This window comes from Podarcis tiliguerta (assembly GCF_965153285.1).
Source record: "Podarcis tiliguerta genome assembly, chromosome: 9".
Lineage (NCBI taxonomy): Eukaryota > Metazoa > Chordata > Lepidosauria > Squamata > Lacertidae > Podarcis > Podarcis tiliguerta.
The window spans coordinates 23335247-23343335 of NC_139542.1; positions in this window are offsets into that span (position 1 = coordinate 23335247).

Below are 8089 nucleotides of genomic sequence, written 5' to 3' on the forward strand. Positions count from 1 at the left end.
GTTTGTTCTGCACTAGGATGGAAGAAGCTTTAATTACTGGGGGTTTTATTGGTTTTCTTGTACACTCAAGGCAGTCCAGACAGTGGACACAACCCTGAATAGGCTCACCAAATGAAGAAACCAGCAGTTGTGTTTACCCATTGAGAAAGAATGCTCTCAACCGTTACCTTTATTCATTCCTGCAGAGGAACAGCCACCACATCTTGAAGATCCCTTTCATTACTACTGTGCCTATTACATAACATTTGCTTGCTTCTTTCCACTTATAACCAAGGAAAACAGACCATTTAAACATGGCAACAAATCCCTTCAGTTCGAGAATTTGTTTTACCCACATACAAGGAAGCCTTTGGAAAAGTTGCACCATTCATTGGGGTGGGTATTCAAGTGAAGTCGTCCAGATTTCAACCCTATGATCTTTTCCTTAAATGGAAAATCTTGTATTTCAAAGAAAACCAAAACTTGTGTCTTTAATTTTGGTACAGTCTTCAAAGGTCTGTTTTTACCCCCTAAGAAATTACTAGCACATGACAACAAATATAATTGTCCATTTTGCCATACATGAGATTTAAAGCTAACGACTGAGCCTCTTGGGCTTGCCGATCAAAAGGTTGGCGGTTTGAATCCCCGTGATGGAGTGAGCTCCTGTTGCTCTGTCGCAGCTCCTGCCAACCTAGCAGTTCGAAAGCACGCCAGTGCAAGTAGATAAATAGGTACCACTGTGGCAGGAAGGCAAATGGCATTTCCGTGTACTCTGGCACTTTTCACAGTGTCCCGTTGCACCAGAAGCAGTTTAGTCATGCTGGCCACATGACCCAGAAAGCTCTCTGTGGACAAACGCTGGCTCCCTCGGCCTGAAAGCGAGATGAGCGCCACAACCCCATAGTCACCAGGATTGGAGTTAACCATCCAGGGGTCCTTTACCTTTACCTTACCACATGAGATTTACAGCATCCAGTTTAACTTTGGGCATCTCCAGACATCCTTTTTATTGTACTCATGTTGGTATTAGGGGAGTCATACGTGCTTCCCCTCTCAAGACTTTTTGCACCTACAAAGGCTTTAGGGTGGTCATATGGCTTCATTTCCAATCAGTGGGTATCCTTTTATTTCCTGCTGAAATCCAATAACTTTTCATACTGCAACTGTTCTGGGGGAGGGGGTTTGTCCCACTTTTGCTGCAGCCCTTCCAGACAGCAGTGATATGGTAGCATTTGGGAAGCATCACAGAACAATTAAGCAGAATAAATACACCAGTAATGCCCTGTTATTGCATTAAGAGAACCTGTGGCAAAATACACCAGCAATTATCTCCAGTATGCTCCTCAATCCTGAGTCTACTCTTTGCTTTTCTCTCTGCTTGAGCATAGGTCCACTGGAGCAAGCCTGGCCCAATGCATTATGGTACCTGAGGTAAACCACAAAATGGCACCCCTCTCCCCACCAGGGAAGAAGGCAGGAGCGAAGATCGACATCAGGGACAAGGCAGAATAAAGAGCAACATCAGGATCCATTGCCCCTATGGATCCTACCCCTTGAGGTGGTTGAATCTCCTCGCCTCATGGGTCGGCCAGCCCTGCCCTGGAGAAAGCTTTTATTTGTAACGGAAAAGACAGCAAATACAGTGGTACCTCGGGTTACATACGCTTCAGGATACATACGCTTCAGGTTACAGACTCTGCTAACCCAGAAATAGTGCTTCAGGTTAAGAACTTTGCTTCAGGATGAGAACAGAAATTGTGCTCCAGCGGCACGGCAGCAGCAGGAGGCCCCATTAGCTAAAGTGGTGCTTCAGGTTAAGAACAGTTTCAGGTTAAGTACGGACCTCCGGAATGAATTAAGTACTTAACCCGAGGTACCACTGTAAAGGGAAGAAGTAACAGTCAGTGGGGCAGCACCTGTAGGACCTGACTGCTCTCTTGATGTTCAAACACTGGACCAGAATCACAGTAATTCCATTCCAAGCAACTTTGTGATTGTGGCAGGACAGACCCCATAATAACCATGCTGTTCACGCAAACCCTGTTGTTCGCCTGTACCCAGGTAGTAGCTGATGTGCTAGTTTTTGTCCCGTTCTCCCATTAATTCTTGACCTTTTGCTTTCATGGCTCTTAAACATGAGCAGTCTTTGGTCCTTCTCCTTGGTGTTAGATGTGTTGGTTGCTAGACATGCAAATAGGTGAGAAATGAGGGAATCAGTGTTGATGTCAGAATTTTTCTGATGCTTTGAAAGCAGAGCAAGTCCCTCCATGCAAGTCTGCGGGAAACAACATTCGGTGGGGCTCTCCGAGCACAAAGTCTAAAGGGACACACACATAGCCTCTTATTTATTTCTCCTGCTCAGCTTCCTGGTGGCACCTCTCCTACTCATACTGGGAAGTGGTTCAGAAGTGGAAGGTAAACAAACAAAGCATCGGAGCTGGTGTCATATGAGACATGATTATATAAGATAGTTCTTAGGAAAAGATTACATCTTCAGCAGTATTGTTCTTCTTACCACCACACTCAAATCTGTAGGTTACCACAAAGGTGACTCACTATTGCCACTCCCTGTGGTAAGAAACCAACAAGGGCAATGCTGTTGAAGCAAAGCATTTAGGATTTAGGATGCAACAATGTATGAACAAGTTTAAAGCACTTACGTTATTTGGAGGTTTAATTTTTCTTGTTTCTTTTTCAGTCAAACCATACATTTAAGGCATACTTTTACCACTTGGATAGCCTTTCATAGAATTATAGAGTTGACACCAAGGGTTATCTCGTCCAACCACCTAAAATGCGGGAATCTCAGCTCAGATTGCCATCCCATCTCTGTTTAAAAAACTCCAAAGTAGGAGACTCCACCACCTTCTGAGGGAGTCCATTACACTGTTGAACAGCTCTGATTGTCAGAAAGTTCTTCTTGGTGGTTAGTTGTATACCTGGAGGAGCATCTCCACCCCCATCATTCAGCCCAGACACTGAGGTCCAGCTCCAAGGGCCTTCTGGCAGTTCTCACTGTGAGAAGGAAAGTTACAGGGAACCAAGCAGAAGGCCTTCTGGGTAGTCATGCCCGCCCTGTGAAACACCCTCCCATCAGATGTCAAGGAAATAAACAACGGTTTGACTTTCAGAAGACATCTGAAGGCAGTCTTGTATAGGGAAGTTTTTAGTGTTTGATGTTATGCTGTGTTTGGTGTTTTAATTTGTTGGAAGCTGCCCAGAGCCAGAGTGGCAGAGTCAGATGAGCAACATATAAATGATAAGTGGTTGTTGTTGGAATCGTCTTTCCTGTAACTTGAAGCCATTGGTTCGGGTCCTAGCCTAGCCTCCTGAGCAGGAGAAAATAAGCTTGCTCCATCTTCCATGTGGTCAGCAACTCACAGGAACTCAGTTCCGGCACCTCTCAGGCGGGTGGCATTGTCATTCTAAGAGAATGAGGGGTGGGTTCATGGTGAGCTCTGGCACCTCTTTTTCTAGAAAAACAGCACTGCAATGGATAGCCTTTTAAATATTTGAAGATTACTATCATACCTCCTCAGTCTCCTCCAGGCTGATAACTGTGGTTTAAGTGTGCTGGGAACTGCAGCTCTGTGACAAACTACACTTCCCATGATCCTTTTGGAGAAGCCAACACTTTAAATGTCCTTTAAATGTATGGTTTAAGGTGACCTTCTTTAAATGTATGGTGTAAGGTGACCTTCTTTCTACTGCGTTTCCTTTCTTCTGATGGGCACTTTGGGTAGTTTCTTAAATCCCTGAGATTTGGTCAGCCTTTACCAGGAACCAAGCCTTTAGTGTGACAGGCCCTGCACTGTGGAACCCCTTGCCAACAGACATTCGGCAGGAGTCCTCCATGATTTCTTCCAGTCATCTTTTAAAAACAGTATTGTTCAGACAGACAAGAACAGGAAATTCACCCATCAGTTTTTATTGACAGATGATGTTGATGCTTTTACTGTTACTATAGGATTGTGTTTTTAGGTGTACCATATACCACCTTGCTATAATTTCTATGGATGTGCAGTTTTTAAATATTTAAATAAAAATAAATATTATTCATTGCCTTTGTTTGTTGCTTTGTACAAGAAAGAAAAGCATCACAGCAACTTAAAAACAAGTTAAAATACAAAGAGGTAAAATAAATTAAAAACCAATAATAATAATATCTTAAAATTCCTTTCTCTTTGTGTACTTTTGAGGGTCGAAATGTATAAAGATAATGCTTTTGGTTACAATGCACAAAATTGTATTGATTGCTTTGATTTGTATCCTGCTTCTCTGGAATCTCCAAGCAGCAAGCAACATTCAGAAAATAATACGGATACACTACAGGTATTTCACAATCCCTTTCCTGACTCTTCGCCTCTGCTGCTTCACCTTTTCAGGGCAACTGCCCTGTCATCACCATATGATAGGGAAGTGACAAAGGGCACAGTGCATCTGATGCAGAAGCAGGCAATATCTTGTCAGGGACTGGCAGGGCTCTGAAGAGTGTGTTGCAAAGGCTGGGGGACGCTGACCCAGGAGAGGAGGTCAGCAATTTATGGGGTTTTGTGCCACCCATGAGACATCTGTGAGGGCTGGAGGAAGGTGAATTTATTATGTCCCATCAATGTTAGGATTTCAGCCTGTGCAAGAAGACTGTCCCATTTCTCTTCCCCCTGTGTGTTCCCTACCCCTTCCCCAAAAGCGATCTAGGAGCACAAGAACAGACGAAGGGGGAGGGAATATTCCATTACACAAGTAGAAATAATTCTTCTGATGGAACAAGAGATTTACATAGCATTCCACCTTGTTTACTTTTTCTTCCTTTCTCCATCTTTGATTTCTGCAGATTTCTGCAGAGTTGGCATTTCACATCTAAATATTATAGACCCTTTCATTTTTCCAAGTCCTATTTAAGTGATTTGTACAACAGTTCCACAAACTACTGATCTGTTATCAATCTAAAGTGCTGGTTATTTTCTATAAAGCCCTACACAGCTTGCATCCAAAATATATTTAGTACAGTGGTACCTCAGGTTACAAACTCTTCAAGTTACAGACTCCACTAACCCAGAAATAGTACCTCAGGTTAAGAACTTTGCTTCAGGATGAGAACAGAAATCGCGCGGCAGCAGCGGGAGGCCCCATTAACTAAAGTGGTGCCTCAGGTTAAGAACAGTTTCAGGTTAAGAATGGACCTCCAGAACAAATTAAGTTCTTAACCCGAGGTACCACTGTACTATATTCCCTCAAATGAGCTTGCTCAGGGTTTGAGATCTTTGGGAGAGGCCCTTCTCTCAGTCCCGCCACCCTGACAGGCATGTTTGGTGTGGATGAAGGCAGAGCCTTCTTGGTGGCTGCTCCTAGACTTTTGAACTCCATCTCTAGAGAAGCTAGACTGGCTCCCTCCTTGTTGTGCTTCTGCCGGTAGTTGAAGACTTTCTTCTTCCAACAGGCTTTTGGGAACTGACTGTTTTTAATGAAAGGCCTAGTGCCGTGCTGTTTTAATTGCAATTATTGGAATGGTTTTAATAGACTTTGTATTTGTATACAGTTGTAATTCTATCAATGTTTAATTGTGTGTTTTTTTTACTTTTTCTGTTTGAGTGATTCTTGTTTTTATCTGTAAGCTGCCTTGAGTCCCATCAGGGAAAAAGGAGGGAGAATGAGAATAATAATAATAATAATAATAATACACACGCTCACCACCAACCTACATCCTTTGCTGAGAGAAATGACAATCCTAGAAGGGTCAGAAGAGTGAGCCAGTCAAAATTTACAACAGCATAATACTTAGCAATAACTGTATATCAGAACAGACATACTATATACTGGAAAGAAGAATCTCATTAAAAGAGATGGATAGTTAAGTGATTATTCCTGAGACTGAAACACATTAAATTATTTTAAAAGATTGGTGGGGGGGGGGGAATATGAACAAAGTTTATTGGTCTTTTTCTTGCCAACAGCTTTGATATGTGAGTAAGCAGATAAATATTTGGATTTTGTTACTGATGGCTACATTTCAAGCAGGATGAGTCTCACAAGAAGGAGCTGTGCATCACACACAATGGTAATCATCATGGTGATTTTAATTTATATACGGAATACCACCAATATAAAAGTTCAGGGCTGTGTTCAGGGCTATCTCAGATTTGAGGGAGTCCTCGGGTTAACCCCCTCCCACACTGGGAGATCCTGAGACAAGGGTGTGGGACTTCAGACCCAGGAGACAAATGTGGCCCCCAATTCCTCTCTGTCTGGCCCTTAGAATCCTCTCCAGGCCACACCTCCTCTCCCCACGCTGTGTAAGAACTAGCCTACCATAGAAGGAGTACATTTGTAGGTCTACCCACTTTTGAATCTGGCTCCACTCACCACTGGCATGGGGCTCTCAGAAAGGTTGCAGCCCAGAGAAGAATGGGGCTGTCAGGCTGAGAAAGGTTCCCCACTCCTCACCTGAGGGAACTGCAACAGTGCTGGGATCACCACCAGAAAGCTGCGCCTGATTGGCAGGAGCGAGCCAGCAGTAAATCACATCGAGCAAGTCAGAGTTAACTAAGGTTACCAGATGTCCCCGTTTCCCGGGGACAGTCCCCGCATTTACAAACCAGTCCCCATTCAAAATCCATTGAAGTTGAAAAGTGTCCCCGGATTCATTGAAAAAAATCTGGTAACCTTAGAGTTAACTCTTTATTAGCAAAAGCAGGATCTGTGCAGGAGTGTCAGGCCTAATGAGTACAGCTGCTAATCTCCAGCAAGTCTTGCTCTCATGAAGCAGTTGCTGAGACTGAAGGTCCTCACTTCCCCACAGCTGCCTAAGTCCCCTCCTCTCCAGGGTTTTCCCCAAGCAATCTGAGACTGCACCTGTGTGAAGCTAACTTCTCCTCCTCCCTCTTCATGCCTCTCTTGGTTCAAAACAGACAATTGCCCTCTGTAAAGTAGGACACAGGGCCACCATAACCCAGCCAGCACCCCTTCTTCTGACCACATCTCTCTGCCTTTGGCCCTTATTTATTTAACCTACAGCAATCAGTGCAATCTAGGAAGGATTCAGCACAGCAGCAGGTTTTTCTGGGGTGCCAGGAGCCCCAAAATTGTCACAGGTACCACATACTGCTGCTAAGCTTGTTGCTTAAGGTGAAATAAACTAACCAACTGCCCATGTTAGCACTATGAATGATCGGTGGCCTAGAAAGCTCTATTCAGATTGCTACCTGATTATAAATAAATGAAGATTTTACCTAATGGAAATTTACTCAGAAGGAACAGGAATTTCAAATAAGTACCATATGAAAATGGGAGCATGTCCATGTGAGCATAATCAGACTGTGACTGCCCATTAAGGGCTTGTCCTTATATTTACTGAAATGAGAGAAGCAGTTGTACTTGAAGGTAACTAAAATAAACTTTTGGCTCATAGCTATAGGACACTGGGTATACCACAGGTGTTATTAACTCCTGTCAAGAGTGTTTCCATGGCAAAGTACAACAGCAGTTGCTTGCAATGCTAAGAAATGGCTGTGGCTCATAGGAGGAGATTTTCATGACCAAGAATGCACAAACACCACAGGAGGTATTAAAAAAGAAACAGTAACTGTTTACAACTGATTAGTTACTTGAAAACTACCCCTTATTTATGGCAAGTTGGGTGTGTTGTGTGGGTATATGGCAAAGACGCTCACTGGGGGAAGGGAGATGAAACTGTTCTAGCTTTGGGGTGGATCTCGGATAACTCACAGAGTGTCTTTTAACCCAGTAACTCTGTAAAAGATCCAGGATTAGAAATATTATGGGAAATGATTTGGTAAGATCTTGCACGGGCTTGTCCTATGTTACCTTTCTTGCCTTTGTGAATGGGCAAGAAAGATGGGAGAATAGCTTGTCCTTTCATCCTCTGTGTGACCAAGGGGGAGAAGGGAAGTTAAGCTTGCAGTTTTGGATAGAAATCACTTCCAGGTGACCTGTTCAATGAGAACTAGCAGTCTTATATCTGGCGTTGCTTGGGAATTTTAAGAATAAATGAATAAAAATACCCTGCTCCATGACCTCAGAAACTATCCTGCCAAATTTGGTTAAACTCAGTGCAGTTTTGAAATGTCAGTCTGCCATCTTGATTCAA